Source organism: Humulus lupulus, chromosome 2 (genome assembly GCF_963169125.1).
Source record: "Humulus lupulus chromosome 2, drHumLupu1.1, whole genome shotgun sequence".
Classification (NCBI taxonomy): domain Eukaryota; kingdom Viridiplantae; phylum Streptophyta; class Magnoliopsida; order Rosales; family Cannabaceae; genus Humulus; species Humulus lupulus.
Genome location: NC_084794.1, coordinates 61,991,166 through 62,016,350, shown reverse-complemented (window position 1 = coordinate 62,016,350; position 25,185 = coordinate 61,991,166).

The following is a 25,185-nucleotide window of genomic DNA, read 5'->3' as shown; positions in this document are numbered from 1 at the left end:
GTAGAAGCCTGATTGGGGTTTTGATTTCTAACATATTACCTGAAATATCCTCTCGAGATCAGGCATTCGATCTCATCTTTTAATTGTCTACATTCATCGGTTGTATGTCCAATATCTCTATGGAATCTGCAGTACTTGTTGAAGTCTCTTTTCGCTTTCTGGTTTCTCATGGGGTCCGGACGTCTGAAAGGGACCTAGTTTTCATTAGCCAGGTAGATATTCTCCCGAGACTCATTGAGCTCGGTATACACTTTGTACACGGAGAAATATCTTTCCCTTTTCTTCTTCTTTCCCCCTTCTGCCTCGGGATTATTCCCTTCATTCTTCTTCCTTTTAGAAGGGTTGTCCCCAGGGGGTTTTGAGGTCGTAGGATCTGCTGAGGTCGAAGCAAAGTTTGCATTTGTTGTTGTAGTTATGGGCTGAGAGGTCATATTCAATGTTGACCTCGCCTCTTCTACATTAACAAACCTCTGAGCTCATCGATTGAACTCGGTTAAGGACCTTACGGGCTTCCTCTGCATGTCCTCCCAGAGAGGACTTCCAGGCATTACTCCGGCTAAGACATCCATTAAATGGCCACTGTCATCTACGTCATGATCTCGGGCGACTTCCAAATTAAACCTTGTTAGGTAGCTTTTCAATGTTTCATTTGGGTGCTGTTGGACATTGATCAAGGCAGACGCCTCGGGCCTAATTTCGACCATGGCTTTGAATTGATTCTTGAAATCTCTAGACAATTGATCCCAAGAAGCGATCGAATGTCTCTTATACTTCTCAAACCAGTTTTTTGCTGGCCCTGTGAGCGATGCTGGAAACAGCATGCATCTGAGCTCGTAGCCCACATTACTCGCTCGCATGATTGTATTGAACGTACTCAAATGACTGTATGGATCGAAATTCCCATCAAATGGTGGGACATGAGGAATTCAGAATCCCTGAAGAAACAGGCTGCAGGAAATATGAGGGGTGAAGGGCTCGAGTTCTTCGTCAAACTCTTCATCCTGATCCCGACTTCGTTCATTTTGTAAGAGCCTGAATGCTCTTTCCAGTTGTTCAATCCTTTCTTGGACTGGATCCACGAGGGGTCTGACTTGAAACAGGTTATCGTTGATCACAACCCCAATTTCGCACCTCAGCACAGGGTTCTTGCGTCCATTGAGATGATCCCTAGGATCTGGATTCGAGGGGTTATCATTACCCTGATTATGGTTCAGGTATTCTCATAAATTTGGGTGATCCCTTCGATTCCCAGTATTTCTGCATCCTAGGTCAAACATACTGACTGATCTAGTGTCTCCCAAGCCTTCATTGACATGGCTCGTTGCGCGGTTGTTTCGAGATGGGTTCCTCGCCGGTTGCCTCGTCTCAATAGTGTGAGACTGAGACATTTGGCTTCTCGTGGGTTGGGTACCTTTATGCTCCTTAGTGGTCTCCCCATTTCCATGTCTCTGCCCAGCTCGCCTTTCCCTATCATCCTTAGTTGGTTGTGTGTTTCTCCAAGGTTGCGAGGGATACCTTATTGGCGATGGTGGGTGCCTTATGGGTGATGGTGGCTGCCATCCATTACGGGGCCTAGAAGGCCCCGAGGTTGCTTGAACTGGTTCAGGAACGCTCCGCACGTTACCAGGATTTTGGGTCTGAGCCTTCGTGGGGGCTCGGTTAGTCCCTATCCCGGCCAGTACCTTCGCAGTTGAGTTGACAGGAGCTCTAGCCTGGTTACTTCTCCGGGGCCTTGATGGAGTAGGCTGTTCTGCTGGCGGCGAAAGTTGCTCCGTTCTCCGGGTGGCAGCATTTTTGCGCGGTTGCCCACGAGGCCTGCGTGGTGGAACATGAACGTCCCATGGAGGCGGAGCTTGGGCCTCTTGTGGAGGTGGGGCCTGAGCCGCCTGTGCCTCAGCAGCCAGTCTGGCCAGCTCCTCATTACGTTTCTTGGCCTCTGCCAACTGCTTTCGCAGTTGACGATTTTCGAGCTCCACTATTGGGACATATCGTTCAAGATTATAATACATGTCCTCTTCGTCCCTGGGGGCCGGTGGTCCTTGAGAGTCGGATGACCCACTCCTCTCATCAGGGTCCGAATTCACCATAGGCTGCTTTCTAGGGCGTCAGGGGTAGTCAGCTTCATCTAAAATTTCCTCCACAGGAATGTTGGGATCATTCACTGCCATTGTTGATTCAGGGAGGCTTTTTGACTAGACTCACACACGTACTGCCTAATGCTCTCAATGAAAGCACCAAACTGTTAACGCCATTTCTCGTCAACTTAAATAGTAGAGCAATTAAACAAATGAAAAATGGAGCAAATGAATTTAAAGAGGAAGACAAGAAGATTTTTACATGGTTCAGCAGTTAATTCTGCCTAGTCCACGAGTCTATGTTATTAAGACTTGGAGTTTTCTGGAAATTTTTCAGAGATGAATTCCCCAGAGCTTTCTCTCAAGAAATCAGGAATCGGTCATTTACAAGAGGTGATTCCTTCTCTATTTATAGAGAAGGTTGCTGAATTCGTTCCCACATATTTTGGGAATATTTTCTGTATATCAATTGAAATAATGATATTAAATGCATTATCTCCTATATACACGGAAACGTCCCATGAAGATCGGGAACGGATAACAGATTAAATAACATCCCTTAAATATTGGGATTACACAACAATAAATATGTTCACATGTAATGGGCTATCCCAAGTGATTCATCAGGTCTTCGAGATTGACAATCGACATTGAGTCTGCCAAGACTTATGGGTCAATCACGAACTTGTCACCCAACTTCATGCTACGCTTGGGATAAGTAGGTACTGTCGAGGCTGTCACACCCGAGCTTGCACTTCCTGAGCTCGAACTACCTCGCCTGAGGACGATCGGTAAAAGATATATTCAAGTGTCGTGCCATTGCCCATCGCGAGTTCAGAGAATATCCAAGGTTACACATCCTCGAGGTCGTTACTTTACTTCAGAGGGTTCTACGGATGGACCATATGATGTTTTCATACATTTCGAGTTCACACCTGACGAGCCCATTTTTCGGAGTCATAACCTCTTATCTCAAAATCTGGGTGTAACAACTTTCTTGGAGTCTTGCAAACAATCTAAATGCTTTTTTGTAATTTTATTTCTATTTTGCCAAATGTTGTAAATTTAGAAATACACAATAGTACTCGATTCATCATTTATTGTTTATTTATTTACTGTATTTATTTAAATAAATGTTAATTAATGTTTGATTGATAACATAATCATGCATTAGTCAATTACATGCCATTCATGAAACCTCGCACAATTTTCATTAATCAGACATCTTTTAGAAACATCATTATTTAGGAATGTCCTAATTGTTTATGTGAATTGTTTTGGATAAATTAATTGCATGTAAACTACTAAGTATTAAATTAGTTAAAACTTGGTAACTCACACCATAATAAAAGCAATAGTTTTATAGGCCTTTAGGATAACCAACTTTATTTAAAAGTATTTTAGTAAAGTTACATGAATATAATGAGTAATTATATAGATCACATTAATTGTAGAAAGAGACTCTTTTATAATTAAATGTATTTTGTAATTAATTACATCATAGGGTTATTAATAAACTAGTGATTAATTTGGAATTAGTGGATTGGTTTAATAAAATACATTATTTCTAAAATAGTAAGTGGGAGAAGGTGAACATCTCAATGTGACCCATGGTCTCAATTATTAGTACAACACCGTGAGATATGAATAGGGCCCCGAGGCGGCTTTGTTTCTGTCCCCCTAAGGAAGGTTTCTAGACATATTAATACCAAGGTTGGCTTCTTACGAAGATAGGAAGGAGTGATGTATTTTAGGCTTGATCGGCCCTAAGACGACACTCTCTAAGTTAAGTCATGAATTCCAAAATAATGGGTTACACTTACAAAGATGCAATTAAGCTTTTGCGGTGGATAATTGCTTCTTGACCAAACCAGTGGTACTTTATTTTTAAAAGAGAAAATAAAGATTTATTTTAAGTTTTAAATAATAAAGATGAGATTGTCTTATAAGCTATCTGAATTTAACTTGACAGACCCTAAGACGACACTTTATTTGTTGGTTACTTTTATCGTGGAATAGTAAATGTTAGTCTATGTGTTTTAATCATTGCATTCATGCATCATATTTAATTTTTGAATAATTGATATTTTTCAAATAGTAATAACATTGTATTTTATTTCTTTCAATAATGTCGAACAGTGGTTGTTTAACGCCCAAAATGTGACTACCACTAAGCGGTAGTTGTAGTAAAATCGTTCGGTTGATCCACAAGGAGGTAACCTAAAACTAAAAGATTAGTATAAAATAACACAAAAAATTAGCAACATGAAATAAATAAAAAATGGAAATGAAAAGAGATTTGAGATTTTGGGATTGTCTTTTTGATGAAATGATAAAGTGAGATAAGTGAAATAAAAGTAAGGTATAATCAAGAGTTTGAGAAATAGAAAGGTTTCAAGAATCATCCATATGCTTGTTTGGTTACTTAGTTACTTGATTTACAAAAACACACAAGTAAATAGTTCACATCCCAACATTTACTTGGAAAATCTAACATTAAAGTCTATATTCTTTTCTAACAAAAGTTCATTTGAGTTATAAAGTTCTTTACTTTAGGAGCACAATGTTAATCTTATAAAACATCTAAAAATGACAAAATACCCAAGGGCAATAATGCAATAGAAGATTAGACATAAAATTATGTATCAATATTACTTTTACTAATTAGAAGCACATAGAAAGAGCATGACTAATCATATATACTATTAGCACAAGTAAATAAAGATAACAAAATAGAGATGAAGATGAAAGAACATAAATAACTCAAATACATTATATTAAGAACATAGTAAATCAAAGTAGCAAAATAACATCACTAGCATATGGAATCATCTCTAATCTTCCTAGGAAGATTAGGCCATTATGCTCATGATTCTCACAAAATTCTAAGAAGAAAATATGAGAAGAAAGTGAGTAGAAATTTTGCTATAGTTTCTTTACTCTCAAAATTACCTTCCAAATGTGAAAGAAGAATCTCTATATATAGAAGGAGAAAATGACTAAAAAGAAATTAAATTACAAATGGGGTCTACAAAATAAATTTGAATTATTAATAATAAAATATGATTTTGAAAATCAAATCTTATTATTAATATTAACCTAGCTATTTTAGTAAATGGTCATTTTGCCATTTTTCTGAAACACCACAAAATATGAGCTTAAGAGCTCAAAATGGAAAGGTGCAAGACCCAAAACCCACAAAAATTGGGTTGAAATGTGGCTGAAAGTGTTGACTAAGTGCAGCCAATAGAGACGCGCCACATGTCCAGGTGGTAGCAAAGCTTGGGCTTGGGCTTGTTTGGGCTCATTTTGGGCCTAATTCCCTTAAAAAAATGCCACTTTTTCAACTCTTTTTTTTCTCACTTTTGATTCTTTCTTTCTTCTTTCTTTTTCTTTATGCCAAAATGCAACTTTGATTCCTACAAAATAACAATAAATTAAATTATAATAAAATATATTAATTTATAAAATAGTGATATTAATTCCATGAAAATATTAATTAAACTTAATTTATTTTTACCATTAAGATCAATAAATATGCATTTTTCACCACTAATCAGTGGCAATCAAATAACTACTTTACTTTTACTTAAAAAACTTAATGGTGATAATTTTATAAGATGGAAATCTAATATGAATATGATGTTAATCTGTGAGAACCATAAATTTTTCCTAACTAAGGAATGTCCTGAAGAGCCCGCTGCCAATGCCCTGAAGAATATTCGGGACAAATTTGATGCATGGATTCAATCCAACAATAAGACTAAGTGTTACATGCTTGTGAGCATGAACCCATGAAAACAACCTTTAAGATAATGGAATCTTTGCAGGCCATGTTTGGGCAGCAATCTGATCAAAGAAGACATGAGGCTACAAGAACCTACATGACTACTAAGATGAAGAAAGGTGTTTCTGTGCGTGAACATGTCTTGAGCATGATTAACGTGATGCATGAAGCAGATATAAATGGGGACATCATTGATGAGCGTAAACAATTAAGCATCATACTTGAATCCCACACTCCTGATTTCTCTGTGTTCACAACCAACTATATTATGAATAAGTTGGAGTTCAACATGACCCAATTGTTGAATGAACTGCAGAGTCTCTTAACAAAACCATAACCAAAGAGACTGAGGAAAATGTGGCAGAGGAGAAACCTTCAACATCTGAGGATAAAACCAAGAAGAGGAAGAAGAACAATGACAACGACAAAGGTAAGGGCAAGAAGTCCAAGAAAGGCAAGAAGGCACCAAAAACCAAGGAGAACAAGAATGACAACAACTCCAAAAAGAAGGAACCAAATGGAAAGTGTTTCCACTGTGGAGTTGAAGGTCATTGGATGAGAAACTGTAAAAAGTATATCGCTGAGCTGAAAAAGAAAGGTAAATTTGATTTGCTTGTACTTGAAGCTTGTATAGTGGAAGACAATATGTCAACCTGGGTTTTAGATTGAGGAGCCACTAACCATGTTTGTTCTTCTATGTAGATACTTGATTCATCAAGGGAACTTGCAGATGGCAAGGTGACTATGCGAGTTGGAAGTGGTGCACTTGTTTTGGCAAGAGCTAAGGGAACAATCTGTTTATATTTTGGGAACAATTATCTTATTTTGAATAATGTTTATTTTATTCATGAATTTTCTAGAAACTTAGTTTCCTTATCTATGTTGCATGAATTTTTTTTAATATTTTTGTTAATAATAATGCAATTTTTATTTCGAAGAATGGTTTCAAAATTTTCCAAGCAGGACATACAAACGGATTGTATATGCTCAAACTTAATGAACGAACGCTAAATAACTTTGAATTATTTAAAGTAGCAAAACCGTGGGAAAGGTTTCAAATGATGATGACACATATCTTTGGCATCTTAGACTTGGTCATATAGGACAATACATAATAAACCGGTTAACAAAAGATGGACCTTTAAGAGAACTAAGAGTTGGAACTCTTTCGGTTTGTGAATCTTGTCTAGAAGGAAAAATGACCAAACGTCCTTTCTCAGGGAAAGAAATAGAGCTAAAGAACTTTTGGAGCTTGTACAAAATGATGTTTGTGGTCCAATCAATGTACAAGAAATAGGTGGGTATGTGTAATGCCTCGAATTCTCCGATGAGTTTAACGGCATGAATAATAGGCCGGGAGGGCCATACTTGCTTAATTATGTTATTAATTGATAAATGCATGTAAATGTTGATTATATTATGATATGATGTAAAATGCATGCATGTGAGTCCATATCTCTTGTTATAGGGGTGTGATGATAATTTGGCCCGTTGAGGGTAATTTGTGTATTTGGGTGCATAACTTGATTGGTGAATGAGATTCCATTATTATGGAGATATATTCGAGCTATTTGTCATGAGACGGTTATTTTTAGTGGATTAGTGGTTTTACCATAATGGGTCAATTTTGGGGTAATAGAAATGTTCATTTGATGATAAATTGGGAATTTTTGAGATCAGGGTGAAATTTTGGAGGTTTTGACTATAATGTCCCCGGGGGTGTTTTCAAGACCCCGAGCATTAGGTTTTATTTGAGGTTACTTAAGCTTGAAGTAGCTGTCAGATATAACATACGATAAGAAAACCTTCCGTTCTCCCTTTTCAAAGTTCGTTTTACCGTTTAAGCCTTTTTGACGAAATCTTGAGCTCTAGGAGTCGGAATCGAGTGAGGATCGAGGAATAGCGATCCTAGGGAAGATTAGAAGCTTCTTAACTGAAGGATTCGACGGAAAACAACCCAATTGAAGGTAATCGAAGTTTAAGTTTTGAGTTTTTCTGAGTTTCTAAGCTTTGAGTTGATTTTGTGAATTGTTGAGTTTTCGGTTCGTTCGAGCCTTGGGTTTTGAGGGTTTTGATGCATGGGGAAGCTTGGGAACTTTGTTTTGATGATTGGGGAATGCTTAGGGATGATTTTGGAGGCTTTGGAGTGTTAGAAACGCGGTTGGGAATGGCCCAAGGTGGAGTGCCGCGGCCCTGTTCTTGAGGCGACGCGGCCCTTCTTTGAAGAAGCAGGTGGGGAGCTTGTGCTCGCTGGGCGCCGCGGCCCTTGATGAAGGGCGTCGCGGCCCTAGCCTCTGGGAACCCTGGGGGCCGCGGCCCAAGGTGCTAGGGCCGCAGCCCTTGCCCTGTTTTCGCCTCGTTTGCTCGTTTTGACCCCGGAAACCTAGTTTTAGGCCTCGGGAGTGTCCTTGTTACTTGGATTAGTTTGGATTGATCTCTTGGAGGTTAGATAATGGTTTGAGACCCTTGATTATCTTGATTATTAATGGTATCCCAAATGTGTTGTGATTAGGTAACCGCTAAAGGACTAAAAGCTAAACCGTTCTCAAAGATCGTTCTTTTGTTCATTCTAGCTCGAATCAAAGGTAAGAAAACTGCACCCCAAGTGTGACATGCATGGATATTTGTGAGGCATGTTGGTTTTGTAATATGGACATGGATTGAACATGGAATGCTTAGCATATGTTGTTCACTTGAGCATAGCACTGACTAATTAGCCAAGTTTGGCAAAGGTGCTAGTATCAGCTGTGAAGCTGTGACTGATTAGTCAGGTTCGGCAGTGGTATTGGGCACTGGTCACGTTGCACTGACTTGTCAGTCAGAATTGGCAAAGGTGTTAGTGTCAGCTGTGAAGCTGTGACTTATTAGTCAAGTTCAGCGGTGATACTGGACGCTGGTCACTTAGCGCTGACTTATTAGTCAAGGATGGGCTTAGCATGGTTCACGCAAGCCAACAGAGATTAGATCTAATCGACCATTAGCATTGAATGGCTCAAAGAGCATTAATGCCTGACCAACCCTGAGGGTCGATGAACAAACAGAGCTTGGAGGCTGGTGGCTTACCTAGCAGCCACTCTCCCGCTAGGAAAGAGAGCTTGGAGGCTAGTGGCTTACCTAGCAGCCACTCTCCCGCTAAAATCATGTGATATTCATTCGCTGGGTTGAAAGCTTTATGCTCAGTATGATTATAATGATAATCATTTGATAATGTTATGAAAAGTATTATGTTTTCTTGCTGGGCTTTGGCTCATGGGTGCTATGTGGTGCAGGTAAAGGAAAAGAAAAGCTCACCTAGCCTTGAGTGGAGAGCTAAAGTGGTGTTGTGTACATATGCGGCCGCTTGACCACCATGGCCAAGGTGTTCTCAGAGGAACTAGGGGGTTTACCCTATTTTTGCCGCTTAGGTCGGCGGGACTGTAAATTTAAACCTGTAATGACCATTTTGTACTGAGAACCACTTGTAAATGTTTTATTTAGCTCTGCAGAGCAGTTTGTAATAAAATCTCCATTTCCTTTTTATTGGTTTTGTACCTTAACCTGTTAATTACACTTAGAGCACGTTTTTGACCAAAGGACTCAGGTAACGAGTCAAATTTCCGGTCCACCGTTCACCGTAACTGTTCTGGGGTAGCCAGGGCGTTACAACTTGGTATCAGAGCAGTGCCAAGGTTAATGTTCCTGTAGACTGGCTGGGCATGTACACACATCACTGAAGTCAAGCTCGACTCTTGGCTTGGCAGCTCTTTATGTAGTTATGTGCATAACTGCCTAAATGTGGTGCAAATGCTTTACCTGTATGCATGAGATATTATGAATGGTTATGTGATACATGCTGAGTGCTAAGTGCCATAAACATGTATCTGTTTGTTCATATTGAATGACTGTGGAATATGATAATTGTCTGCTTGTTCTTGGACTGTGAGGCGGCAAGAGGTTTAGTTATTACTACCTGACTGGCCGTATTGATTATTGTTTCAGTAAGGTATCAGTGACAGAATGAACCCAGAACAGACAGACACTACAGCTGGCCAGAGTGGTCAGGGTCAGAATAATGACAATAGCCAGGGCCAAGAGAATGACCAATCTCAGGTTCCACAGCCAGCACCTGCAAACTGGCAGCAATTGTTTTATGATTTGCAGGCTGTAATGTTGAAACAGGGAGAGGAGCTTCGTCTCCTGAGGCAGCAACAAGTGCCTGCAGTGGTTAATGTATCAGAGGCACCTTCTGTGTCAGTGTCAGTTATTGGGCAGCAGCCTGGGGTTGAAAACAGATTGGAACCTCTTTATGAGCGGTTCAGGAAATAGCAACCTCCTGTTTTTGAAGGCAGCGCTGATCCTATTAAAGCTGAGCAATGGATGAGCATGCTTAACACTATTCTTGACTTTATGAGGGTAGTTGGTAGTGAGAGGGTGGCCTGTGCTGGCTATATGTTTCGGGAAGATGCCCGGATTTGGTGGGAAGTGGTTGGCCAGACCAAGGATGTTAATCTCCTGAGCTGGGAGGAGTTTCAGACCTTGTTTAATGAGAAATAATATAATGATGCTATAAGAGCGGCGAAAGCCGATGAGTTTATGAGGCTACTTCAGGGAAGCTTATCAGTTACTGAGTATGCCTTAAAGTTTGACCGTTTGGCAAAGTTTGCCAAAGAGCTGGTGCCCACTGATGGGACCAGGAGAGAGAGATTCCTCCAGGGGCTACAGCCCAGGTTAGCTCGTGACGTTCGCATCACCACTATGGCAGGAGTCACTACTTATGCACAGGTGGTGGAGAAGGCACTCACAGCTGAGAGTGCAGAGATTAAGATCTGGCGTGACAATGCATTCAGAAGGGATTTCAGGAGGCCAGGTCCTCCATTTGTTGATCTGGTAGGGGTGTTGGCCCCAGTGATCAGAAGAGGAAGGTTCCTGATACCTTCCCTGTTCCAGGTCCTGACAGGAGACCTCGTGGTGTTACAGTAGGTCATCTTGGGAGCAGTGAAGCCTGGAAGGCTTGTCCTGAATGCCCTAGGTGCAAGAGGCGCCATTTGGGGGAGTGTAGAGCAAAGGCCTGCTATTTGTGTGGAGTAGTGGGTCACCTTAAGAAAGATTGCCCTCAGATAGAGAAAGAAGAAGCCAGAAAGGTGGACAGCTCGGCCCCAGCTCGAGTGTTCACGTTGACTCAAGCAGAAGCTGAGGCTTCCCCCTCAGTTGTTACAGGTCAGCTTCTTAGTGCAGGAACCCCTTATCATGTGTTAATAGATTCTGGTGCTACACATTCCTTTGTTGCTAGTAGCATTATTGATAGGTTGTGTAGACCTTGTGATTTCTATGCTGTGGGGTTTGGTACTTTGTTACCCACTGGAGAGATAGTGGTGTCCAGAAGATGGGTCAGATCTTTGCCAGTGACAGTAGAGGGCGGAGAGTTGTCAGTGGACCTGATAGAGTTAGTTATGACTGACTTTGATATGATACTGGGTATGGATTGGTTGGCAAAGTATGGGGCAACTATTGACTGCAGAAGGAAGATGGTCACCTTTGAGCCTGAAGGTGAGGATCCTTTTGTGTTTGTTGGCACTGTGCATGGACCCCGCATTCCTATGATTTCTGTGTTAAGGGCCAGGGATCTTTTGCAGAGAGGATGCATTGGATTCTTAGCTAGTGTGGTTGATACCACTCAAGTCGTGCCAGTGAGACCAGAGGATACTAGACTTGTATGTGAGTTTCTGGATGTGTTTCTAGAGGATTTGCCAGGGTTGCCACCACACAGAGAGATTGAGTTCGTTATAGAACTGGCACCAGGGACGGAGCCAGTGTCCAGAGCACCATACAGAATGGCCCCAGCTGAGTTGAAAGAATTGAAAGTGCAGTTGCAAGAGCTGCTAGATATGGGTTTCATTAGACCTAGTTTCTCACCCTGGGGTGCGCCAGTTCTGTTTGTAAAGAAGAAAGATGGTTCTCTGAGAATGTGTATAGATTACAGGGAACTGAATAAGTTGACAATTAAGAATAAGTATCCTTTGCCAAGGATAGATGATCTGTTCGATCAGCTGCAAGGTATGAAGGTATTCTCTAAGATCGACCTTCGTTCTGGTTATCATCAGTTGAGGGTCAAGGAGGGAGATATACCGAAGACTGCTTTTCGTACTAGGTATGAGCATTATGAGTTTCTAGTTATGTCATTTGGATTGACTAATGCCCCTGCTGCTTTCATGGATATGATGAAAAAAGTGTTCAAGGATTACTTAGATCAGTTTGTGATCGTTTTCATCGATGATATTCTGGTATATTCTCAGACTGAGATAGAGCATGAGCAGCATCTGAGGTTGGTTCTACAGAGACTGAGAGAACACAGGTTATTTGCAAAGTTTAAGAAGTGTGAGTTCTGGTTGTCTCAGGTATCCTTTCTTGGACATATTGTCAGTAAGGAGGGGATTAAGGTAGATCTAGCAAAGATCGAAGCGGTCAGAGATTGGCCAAGGCCAAAGAATGCTTCTGAGGTTAGGAGTTTCCTTGGATTGGCAGGTTACTACAGGCGGTTCGTGGAAGGGTTCTCGAAGATTGCTAGTGCTTTGACTGAGCTGACACGCAAGAGCCAGAAGTTTGTGTGGTCAGATAAGTGTGAGAACAGCTTCCAGGAGTTGAAGCAGAGATTGATTACAGCTCCGATTCTGAGTCTTCTGATAGATCAGGAGAAGTTTGTGATTTACTGTGATGCTTCACATCAAGGTTTGGGTTGTGTTTTGATGCAATCAGAGAAGGTTATTGCCTATGCTTCTCGGCAGCTGAAGGAGTATGAAAGGAGATATCCTACTCATGATCTGGAGTTGGCGGCTGTGGTTTTTTCTTTGAAGATATGGAGGCACTATCTCTATGGAGAGAAGTGTGAGATCTATACAGACCACAAGAGCCTGAAGTACTTCTTCACCCAGAAAGACCTGAACATGAGGCAAAGGCGTTGGCTGGAGTTAGTAAAAGACTATGATTGTGAGATTCTGTATCATCCAGGAAAATCCAACGTGGTAGCCGATGCTTTGAGCCGGAAGGGTCCGGGGAAGATTCCTGGTATAAGGCTGATAGCCAGAGAGTTAGCAGATGATATGACCAGGGCTGGTATAGAGTTGCTGGTGGGCCAGTTGGCTAACATTACGCTACAGTCTACATTGTTAGAGAGGATCAAAGAAGGTCAGTTAAGTGATCCACAGCTGATCAAGATTAGAGAGGATGTTCTGGCTGGAGCATCCAGGGATTATACAGTGTCTTAGGTAGGTTTGTTGAGATACAAGGGGCGGATATGTGTTCCGTTAGACACTGCATTGAGGCGAGAGATTCTGGATGAATCTCATACTACACCTTACTCTTTGCATCCAGGCACCACGAAGATGTACCAGGATGTGAGATCGTTATATTGGTGGCCGGGGATGAAGAGAGATGTAGTAGAATATGTGGCTAAGTGCTTGACATGTCAACAGGTCAAGGCTGAGCATCAGAGGCCGGCAGGGTCACTGCAGCCTCTGGATGTTCCAGAGTGGAAGTGGGAAGACATCACAATGGACTTTGTGGTGGGCTTACCCAGGACTACAGGTCAGCATGATTCTATTTGGGTGATAGTGGATCGCTACACCAAGTCAGCTCACTTTCTGCCAGTAAGGACTACATATACAGTTGATCAGTATGCAGATCTCTATGTGAGAGAGATCGTGCGGCTCCATGGTGCACCTAGGTCGATCGTGTCAGATTGGGACCCCACTTTTACTTCTAAGTTCTGGAGGAGTTTGCAGAAAGCCATGGGAACAAAGTTGAAGTTCAGTACAGCTTATCATCCTCAGACAGATGGGCAATCTGAGAGGACGATCCAGATTCTGGAGGACATGCTAAGAGCATGTGTACTGGATTTCGGTGGGTCTTGGAGTAAGTATCTGCCTTTGATTGAGTTCTCCTATAACAACAGTTACCAATCTACCATTGGAGTAGCACCTTATGAGATGCTATATGGTAGGAAGTGCAGATCTCCCATTCATTGGGATGAGATAGGAGAAAGGAGATACTTAGGTCCTGATGCAGTTCAGAGGACCAGTGAGGCTATTGAGAAGATTAGAGCTAGAATGCTTGCTTCTCAGAGTAGACAGAAGAGCTATGCAGATCCCAAGCGCAGGAACGTGGAGTTCCAGGTAGGAGACTATGTTTTCCTCAGAGTCTCACCATGGAAAGGGGTGATAAGGTTTGGGAAGAAAGGCAAACTAAGTCCTAGATTTGTAGGTCCATTTGAGATCCTGGAGAGGATTGTTCAAGTGGCTTATAGATTGGCTCTGCCTCCGGCGTTGTCTTCCGTGCATAATGTGTTTCACGTATCAGCTCTTCGAAGGTATGTATCTGATGTGGGCCATATTCTGAGTTATGAAGATCTGGAGCTTGAGCCAGATCTCTCCTTTGAGGAGCAGCCAGTTCAGATACTTGATAGAAAGGACAAGGTCCTCAGGAATAAGACAATACCTTTGGTTAATGTATTGTGGAGGAACAGCAAGGTCGAGGAGGAGACCTGGGAGCTGGAGCCAGATATGCAGAGTCAGTATCCCGAGCTGTTCAGGTAAATTTCGGGGACGAAATTTCAGTAAGGAGGGGATAGTTGTAATGCCCCGAATTCTCCGATGAGTTTAACGGCATGAATAGTAGGTCGGGATGGCCATACTTGCTTAATTATGTTATTAATTGATAAATGCATGTATATGTTGATTATATTATGATATGATGTGAAATGCATGCATGTGAGTCCATATCTCTTGTTATAGGGGTGTGATGATAATTTGGCCTGTTGAGGGTAATTTGTGTATTTGGGTGCATAACTTGATTGGTGAATGAGATTCCATTATTATGGAGATATATTCGAGCTATTTGTCATGAGACGGTTATTTTTAGTGGATTAGCGGTTTTACCATAATGAGGTCAATTTTGGGGTAATAGAAATGTTCATTTGATGATAAATTGGGAATATTTGAGATCAGGGTGAAATTTTGGAGGTTTTGACTATAATGTCCCCGGGGGTGTTTTCGGGACCCCGAGCATTAGGTTTTATTTGAGGTTACTTAAGCTTGAAGTAGCTGTCAGATAGAACATACGATAAGAAAACCTTACGTTCTCCCTTTTCAAAGGCCGTTTTACCGTTTAAGCCTTTTTGACGAAATCTTGAGCTCTAGGAGTCGGAATTGAGTGAGGATTGAGGCATAGTGATCCTAGGGAAGATTAGAAGCTTCTTAACCGAAGGATTTGACGGAAAACAACCCAATTGAAGGTAATCGAAGTTTAAGTTTTGAGTTTTTCCAAGTTTCTAAGCTTTGAATTGATTTTGTGAATTGTTGAGTTTTCGGTTCGTTCGAGCCTTGGGTTTTGAGGGTTTTGATGCATGGGGAAGCTTGGGAACTTTGTTTTGATGATTGGGGAATGTTTAAGGATGATTTTGGAGGCTTTGGATGTTAGAAACGCGGTTGGGAATGGCCCAGGGTGGAGTGCCGCGGCCCTGTTCTTGAGGCGCCGCGGCCCTTCTTTGAAGAAGCAGGTGGGGAGTTTGTGCTCGCTGGGCGCCGCGGCCCTAGCCTCTGGGAACCCTGGGGGCCGCGGCCCAAGGTGCTAGGGCCGCAGCCCTTGCCCTGTTTTCGCCCCGTTTGCTCCTTTTGACCCCGGAAACCTAGTTTTAGGCCTCGGGAGTGTCCTTGTTACTTGGATTAGTTTGGATTGATCTCTTGGAGGTTAGATAATGGTTTGAGACCTTTGATTATCTTGATTATTAATGGTATCCCAAATGTGTTGTGATTAGGTAACTGCTAAAGGACTAAAAGCTAAACCGTTCTCAAAGGTCGTTCTTTTGTTCATTCTAGCTCGAATCAAAGGTAAGAAAACTGCACCCCAAGTGTGACATGCATGGATATTTGTGAGGCATGTTGGTTGTGTAATATGGACATGGATTGAACATGGAATGCTTAGCATATGTTGTTCACTTGAGCATAGCACTGACTAATTAGCCAGGTTTGGCAAAGGTGCTAGTATCAGCTGTGAAGCTGTGACTGATTAGTCAGGTTCGGCAGTGGTATTGGGCACTGGTCACGTTGCACTGACTTGTCAGTCAGAATTGGCAAAGGTGTTAGTGTCAGCTGTGAAGCTGGGACTTATTAGTCAAGTTCAGCGGTGATACTGGACGTTGGTCACTTAGCGCTGACTTATTAGTCAAGGATGGACTTAGCGTGGTTCACGCAAGCCAACAGAGATTAGATCTAATCGACCATTAGCATTGAATGGCTCAAAGAGCATTAATGCCTGACCGACCCTGAGGGTCGATGAACAAACAGAGCTTGGAGGCTGGTGGCTTACCTAGCAGCCACTCTCCCGCTAGGAAAGAGAGCTTGGAGGCTAGTGGCTTACCTAGCAGCCACTTTCCCGCTAAAATCATGTGATATTCATTCGCTGGGTTGAAAGCTTTATGCTCAGTATGATTATAATGATAATCATTTAATAATGTTATGAAAAGTATTATGTTTTCTTGCTGGGCTTTGGCTCATGGGTGCTATGTGGTGCAGGTAAAGGAAAAGAAAAGCTCACCTAGCCTTGAGTAGAGAGCTAAAGTGGTGTTGTGTACATATGCGGCCGCTTGACCACCACGGCCAAGGTGTTCTCAGAGGAACTAGGGGGTTTACCCTATTTTTGCCGCTTAGGTCGGCGGGACTGTAAATTTAAACCTGTAATGACCATTTTGTACTGAGAACCACTTGTAAATGTTTTATTTAGCTCTGCAGAGCAGTTTGTAATAAAATCTCCATTTCCTTTTTATTGGTTTTGTACCTTAACCTGTTAATTACACTTAGAGCACGTTTTTGACCAAAGGACTCAGGTAACGAGTCAAATTTCCGGTCCACCGTTCACCGTAACTGTTCTGGGGTAGCCAGGGCGTTACAGTATGAGTACTTCGTCACCTTTATTGGTTATTATTCAAGATATGGTCATACTTATTTAATTCTTAGGAAATCTAAAACCTTTGGTAAGTATCAAGAATTCAAAGCTAAGGCTGAGAAGCAATTAGGGAAGACTCTTAAAACACTTCGATCAAATCGAGGTGGTGAATATTTGGATTTAGAATTCAAAGATTTCATGCTGGAGCATGTTATTCTATCCCAACTCACAGCACCTAGAACGCCATAGAAAAATTGTGTTTCAGAAAGAAGAAATAGGACCTTGTTGGACATGTTCAGGTCTATGTTAAGCTACTCTCCACTTCCTCTCTCATTATGAGGATATACACTTCAAACAGAGACTTACATTTTGAATATGGTCTTATCTAAGACCATAAGCAAAACGCCACTGGAACTGTAAAATGGAAACAAACCTAGTTTACACCATTTTCGCTTTTGGGGCTGTCTTGCTCTTGTTCTTAGATCTAAATCAGGGAAACTTGATTCGAGGTATGAAGTATGCATTTTCATGGGCTATACTCCAAAAACAAGAGGCGGTTAATTCTATAGTCCTAATGACCAAAATGTATTTGTTTAAACAAATGACCTTCCTTGAACACGATTATATGAATAACTATAAACCTCAGAGAAAAGTAGTATTGGAGCAATTCACAACTGATAAGATTCCATTACCTTCATCGACATCATTAAATGATAAACGACAAACCGAGGAAACCACTATTCCTGAAAAGGAAACCTAGTGCAATGTCGTAATGGGAGGATTGTGAGACAACCTATTCACTACGAACATGAAGCACATGCCATTGTTTCTGATACAGACAAGGATGATCCATTAACCTTCAAAGAGGCTATGGATGGTCCTGAAAAGGAGAAATGACAAGAAGCCATGAACCAAGAAATGGAATCCATGTATTCCAATTCTGTCTGGGAACTTATAGACCTACCTGAAGATGTCAGGCCCATTGGGTACAGATGGATATACAAGAAGAAAACAACTATAGATGGGAAAGTGGAGACTTTCAAAGCAAGGCTAGTAGCCAAATGTTACACTCAGAGAGAAGGTGCTGATTATGAAGAAACATTTTCTCTTGTGATCATGTTGAAATTCATTTGCATCCTCTTATCTATAATTGTCACATATGATTATGAGATATGGCAGATGGATGTCAAGACAACCTACCTTAATGGATATCTTGATGAAAGTATCTATATGGTACAACTAGAAGGGTTCATCGAGAATTGGGAAGATCAAAAGGTGTGTAAGTTGTTGAAATTCATTTATGGATTAAAGCAAACATCTAGATCTTGGAATATCACCTTTGATGAAACAATTAAAATATATGGTTTCGAACAGAATGTCAATGAAGCATGTGTATATAAATATATCAAAGGAAAAGTGGTGAGGGGGAAGTATAGCATGAGTATTGAAAGGTGCTTGGGTAGGCTATAATGTTCATAGTAGGATATTCTCTTTTGTTTTGAGCAAATGGGAAAGCATGTATGGCGAGCTCATGCATAAAATGTCGGGCAAGGATGGTACGTGGAGTCAACCAAACTAAAAGCTAAATTAACGATAGAAAAGATCCCAATAATGTAGGAAGTATAGTTAAAAAAGAATCGATTAAACTCCCACTATAATAGAGTGCAAAATATACAATTTTTTTATTAATTTCCTTTTATTTTAATTTACATAAATGTAATTGCAATAAAATGATAAGCTACTCCATTTTTTTAGGAATGGTAGGTTGGAAAAGAAAAAGCTCCACTTTGCTATAAAATTACTATTGAAATAAAAACTTTCCAAGGAATGTAGGTCATATTCTTTTTGGGCCAAACCACTTCAAAAATTCGTTTATCTTTCTTTAACCTTTTGGATTCGGCATTAAATAGAGTAACAATTATTTATTTTTAGTTGACGAAAGCTATTGTCAACAAATACCATTGAGACATCTGGTATTGGCTAAAGTGCATTATCCGCCCGTACTGTTGATGGTGGTGTTGTTGGGAATAATGCCCTTAAAGCAATTGTAGTTGACAAATGTTTTAAATGAAATAAATAGCTTAATTAAATTATTATATATATAGACTATGTCCGATATTATGTTGGTGATATTAAGTAAATATAAGAAAATTCTAAAGTTTATCTATGTGGTCTTAATCTCATATTGGTATGAGAGGATCAAAATTAAGATAATAAATTTGAAACAGTTTGTTATCCCCAAAATTTGAAAATGATGATGTGACAATAGGAATGACAAGTGGCAAGGCATGGATGGGTGACTTGGCTTAGGAGTAGCTCAGTAAGCCATTGAAGAATTTTGACTAGCTAGAGATGTGCCATGTTAGACGAGAGATGTGCCATGTTAGACGAGAGATGTGCCATGTTAGACCAGAGAAATGTCATGCTAGACCAGAGATGTGCCATGTTAGACCAGAGATGTGTCATGTTAGACCGGTGGAGTGCATGTCCTACCAGCTAAGTGCATGTCCTACCAGCCAAGTGCATGTCCTACCAGTCAAGAGCATAACTGTCCAGAAGAGGTATGGCCGACCAGAAGGTGATATTTATCAACTAGGTAGAACAGACTACGTCAAGATTCCCAGAAACGGCTTCAACAAGAATCGGTCTTGGCATACGCGTGAATCTCTCATTCTTCCCACAAATTGGGTGTTTTATTACATTTTGAATATTTTTGTAATTTAAATATAATAAATATAATGAAATATCCCGATTCTAGGGGATAACAGATGTATGATCCAAACCTATAAATATATGGCTTATGGGATTAGAAAAGGACTTTTGGAAATTTGGAGTTTTGATATGAATTTTCTAGAGAGAGAGTGCTTTTTCTTGAGAGAACTCTTTTGTATTCTGAGAATTTACACTGAAGAAACTCAGTTGACACAAGTTCATCTGATCTTGAGTGTAGATAAATAATCATATCTCTAAGTGAATTAGGTTATTACCAACATATTGGGGCTGAACCACTATAAAAATTGTGTGTGTTATTTACTTTCTGTTCAAAATTGTCTGTGTCATTTAATTTCTCTTGAAGGCTTTATCGTTTTTGACGTTCTCACGTCGTTGGCCAAAACTGCGGTCAACACAATTCGCAGTAAAATAAATGATAACTCTACAAAATAGAGTTATTTTACCACTTTTTATGTGCTAATTGTTGCTTAATTCTTGAATTTTTAATTGATTTATTAAGTTTTAAAGTAATTTTGATTTTATTGGGTTTAATTTGATTTTATATATTTTTGTGTGTTTTCATAGTTATTTTATTATATTATGTTGTAGTTTAATTATTTGAAGTTAGTAGTGTTAAGATTAGAAGTAAAAATTTGAACTTTTGAGCTAAAATGTTAGGTAAATTAAGTTTTAATTAATATTTTCATGAAACTTTTATTGTATAATTTATTATTGAAAATATATAGTTTTAATTTAATTTATGTTTGTTTTATAGGGAATTTTTTGTATTTTATTTGCTCTTGAAAAGTAAGGAAAATGATGAAAAAAGTGGCATTTTTGCAAAAAAAAAACAAAGAAAAGTGGCATTTTCTCAGCTGTCCCTGCACCAGCCAGCTCCCACGGGTCCAAGCCCGAAGCCTCCAGCCTTCAGCTGCTCCACCAGCCGCCTCCTCAAGATCCCATCCCCTTCAGCCAGGCCCAATGCTGCTCCCTGGCCACCGAAGTCCTCCCAGCTGCCACTCACCTCTACCCAGCTGCTTCCATCTCTCCCATGGGCCCACAAGCCTTATTCAGGCCCAACGCCGAAGCCCACTCCCTGCCTCCACTCGGTCCAGCCCACCAGCCAGCTGTAGCTCCACCAAGCCCTATGCCAACCTTCCTCCAGCTGCCCCCAAAGCCCAACAACTGCCTCATCCTTTCTCCACCTGGGCCTGCGTCTGCCCCAGCCCAAGCCCGAAGCCAGCACCTCTAGGCCCAACCGAGCACCTTCGGACTACTCCCAAAAGCCAACCACTGCCAGCAGCAAACACCCACAACTGCCTTCTTTTTCTTGAGCCCATAAATTGCACCTTGTCCCCTTGTCTCTTTTGTTTAAAAATACCATATTTTTTTACCTAAAATTTTCTACACATTTTATCCCAAAATCATCATTACACCTAAATTTTACTCTTATTTGCCATATTATATTAAATTATATTGATTATTTTAATACTCTCATTTTGGCTATAAATAGGTAATTTTCAAGACCATTTTGGGTGTGCTTAATTTAGGAGAGGTTACACTACAAAATTTCTACACTTTCAAGATCACTCGATTCTCTTCATCTTTTTTGTCATTTTTTCTATGAGTTTTAGAAGAAAAATTTGGGGGTTCCTCCTCCAATTTTCCTATTTATGTTTGTAATTTCTATACTAGTTACGAGTTTCTAATCTTTTTAAGATTATTAAGGTGATGATGAAACAATATGTAACTAGATAATATTTATGTTGTATGTTGATTTCCCTTGCAATGCAACAAAGTTTATGAATTTTTCTTCTTCATATTTATCTTTCATCTTTAATATCTCATATATTGGATTGTTAGATAATATGCACTTTGTTCTTCATTTTGCAAAAAATAATATTCTTTGTGTAAGATGTGTAATTAAATTGTACACATTCAATGCTTAGAACAAAAATATTATGTTTTGCCTTATAAATAATGTTATTTTATTTTTGTTGTTTCATTAGGTTAATTCACATTAAATACTTTGAAATTATACTTTTTGAAAAGTGAAGAAAAATCCTATCTTTTTAGAAGTATTTTGTGCTTAAAATTATAAATCTATTTGGAAAATGATAGTTTGACTTATTTTAACTATCACTAAAACATGGAAATCAATATACTAATAAGTATTATTAAACTTACATTTTGTGGATTCTAGTATCTTAATAATATTTCATTTTAACACTTATTTTCAAATCATAATTGATTTATTTTTATTCTCTTAAATAGCTTTATTTTAAATATTTTATTTTATGTTCATGACATTAAATATCATCAATCTTTGGAGCTAGGTTAGAATTTATAAATTTTGGTTTAAAATAGTTTTCTTTTTTATTTTAGACAACTCCTTTGGGTTCGACCTTGTGCTTACTTGAACACTATACTTCATATACGATTCGTGCGCTTGCGAGTTATAAATATTTAAAACATACTCGTTTTGGGTCCATCAAGTTTTTGGCGCCGTTCCCAGCAACGGAACCAAAATATCTTGTATCTTTTATTGTTAGAACATATTTACACTTTGTACTTCATTATTGCAAAATCATAATATGCTTTGATTAAGATGTGTCATTAAATTGTTGTAATGACCCAACTATTCTAAGACTTAGAATATTAAACTTACTAGACATAACTACTACTTTAAAGAGAACATACATGAGAAAAATTCATAACGTTATTGAAAACTTTAATAATAATAATATTTTAATACATAAATGAGTTCATTGTTTTTAAAAATAAAACATAACTTTAAATGAAATTGTTTACAAAGCTAAATGCAAAAATACATAAAACGTAATTTTAAAAGACTAAAGAAAATAATGTCATCCTCGAATCGACACGCAGCCCATCCACTCCATTCATCTCAATACACACACCAAGCTTCCAAGAATCCTTACGCATCGGTATCTATTTTCTTACATCAAACTAAAAATAAAGGAGTGAGCCTAATGCCCATCAAGGAAAAACTACTAACAACATAAAACATATACTATAAACATATGTCATATACTACTACAATGGCCATCATACTACTTGGGGCTTGTTTAACTAAGCAAGTCATGCGCCCATTAGATTTGTGGGGCTTGCTAGCCGAGCAAGTCATATGCCCATAAATTATTGGGGCTTGCTAGCTAGACAAGTCATGTGCCTAAGGTCTATAAACATACTATACATAATGTTAACATACAACATATGATAACATAACATATAACATAACATATCATACAAACATACAAGATCTATCCTATTTTCCTTACTAAAACTGGGATATTTGAGAACAAATGCGGGACTTGGAACACTCCTAAAACCAACAATAGAATGGCGAGTATTTCTAAAGAGTAAAGAATAAATGTGGAAACTAAACCTTCAAGACGAAACTTACCAAGAAAGATCTTTAAGTTTCAAGAGCCTAATCAAAAACCAATATCACAAGTTAGTATCTGAATAAAAGGACTAAAGAAACTAAAGAGTTTTAAATGATGGAACTTAAAGAATAAGAGTACCTTAGTTGACCTTATGGATTTGTCTAACTCCAATACCGAAATATACTAAACCTCACTTCCCAAGTATTTGATAAAGCTTAATAATGGCAAAGCATTTTCCCAACCCAAGTGTTTATCACTCTTATGGTCTCACTAACACCTTGGAGTCTGATCATAGCTGAAGAGTAAGTGAAAGGGCTGGGTTCTAAGTCCTATTTATAGAGTTCTAGGAATAAAAATCTTCTTTTTGGCTTTGAATAAAAATAATGAATTTAATTGAAAATATTTGAATATTCGTCAGTCAAAGGCTTAGGACTTGGTCAAATTATTCAGAGGGAGGTTTAAGGAGTCAAAACTTGATTTTTAAAATAAAAAAAAATAGAATTCTAACTTCTAACTTCCTAAATCTCGTAACTCTAAACTCACCTGAAGTAAAATCAACATAACTGGAGGTGTAGGAGTCCGATTTAGACCATCTTTATACCGTTAGAAATCTAATTAAATTATCTACAACTTTCTAGAAATACTATTTTTCGAAATTCATAATATAATTGAGTCCAAAATAGGTCGGAAGTTATAGTACCCTAAAGTTATGGAAAATCTATTTAATTATCTAAATAACAACCTAGCCATAAAATAAAAAACTCTAATTCCCTAATAATCATGCTTATGACAAGTGTCATATTCTTATTGGCTTCATCTAAACCTTAGGTTATAATAAATAATACACCCAGGACCAGCAATATTAATCAAACCTTATGTTATAATTAATTTTCTTAAACTATAGGTTAAACTTATAAAATTCATAACTATTGCTATGAGTTTCCAACTAAGTCCCGGTTTGAACCAAAATCCACAGAATATAAAATACTAAAACTACTACTAACTAGCTAACTAAGTAAACATTCTGGGACTCTACAATTCTCCCCTACTACAAAGAATTTCATCCCCGAAATTTACTTACCAAACAATTCCAGATACCGAACTTGCATGTCCTCCTCCAACTCCCACGTTGCCTCCCGTTCAGAACTATTTCTCCATAGGACTTTGACTATTGGAATACTCTTAGACTGTAATTCTTTCATCCCTCTATCTAGGATGCTAACCGGCTGTTCCTCGTAACTCAAGTCTTTATGGAGTGCTATCGTATCATACTTGAGGACGTGAGATGGGTCTGACACATATCTACGCAGCATCGAGATGTGGAACACATTGTGACTATCTGCTAGAGCTGGTGGTAGGGCTAATCTATATGCAACTGCTCCCACTTTGTCCAATATCTCAAAAGGACCTATAAAACTGGGACTAAGCTTGCCTTTCTTCCCGAACTGCTTCACACCTTTCATAGGAGATATTCTTAAGAAGACTTGATCTCCAACTTTGAATTCCACATCACGCCGCTTGACATCCGCATAACTTTTCTGATGGCTTTGAGCAGCGATCATACGCTTTCTAATCAGCGCAACTGCATCCTGAGCTTCTCTAACAGCTTCGGGTCCAAGTAGTTGCCTTTCTCCTACCTCATCCCAATGTAGCGGCGATCGACACCTCCTACCATAAAGTAGCTCGTAAGGTGCCATCCCGATCGTTGACTGGTAGCTATTTTTGTAGGAGAACTCTATCAATGGCAAGTACTTACTCCATGATCTTCCAAAATCAAGTACACAAGCGCGCAACATGTCTTCTAAAATCTATATAGTACGCTCAGACTAACTGTCTGTTTGAGGATGAAAATCCGTACTAAGACTTAATTTGGTACCCATGGCTTGCTGCAAGCTTCTCCAAAATCTTGATGTAAACACCGATCCTCTATCAGACACTATTGTCTTAGGGATTTCATGCAGTCTTACTATCTCTTGAACATAAATATATGTGTATTGTTCGGCTGTATAGGAAGTCTTGACAGGTAGAAAATGAGCTGACTTGGTTAATCTATCTATTACTACCCAATCCGAGTTATGTTGCTTATTCGTTCGAGGCAAACACGTCACGAAATCCATGGCTATGTCGTCCCATTTCCATTCTTGAATGCTAAGCGGTTGTAATAAGCTTGCATGTCGCTAATGTTCTGCTTTCACTTGTTGGCATACCAAACATTTAGACATGTACTCCGCTATGTCCTTCTTCATTCCTGGCAACCAATACATTGCCTTAAGATCATGAGTCATCT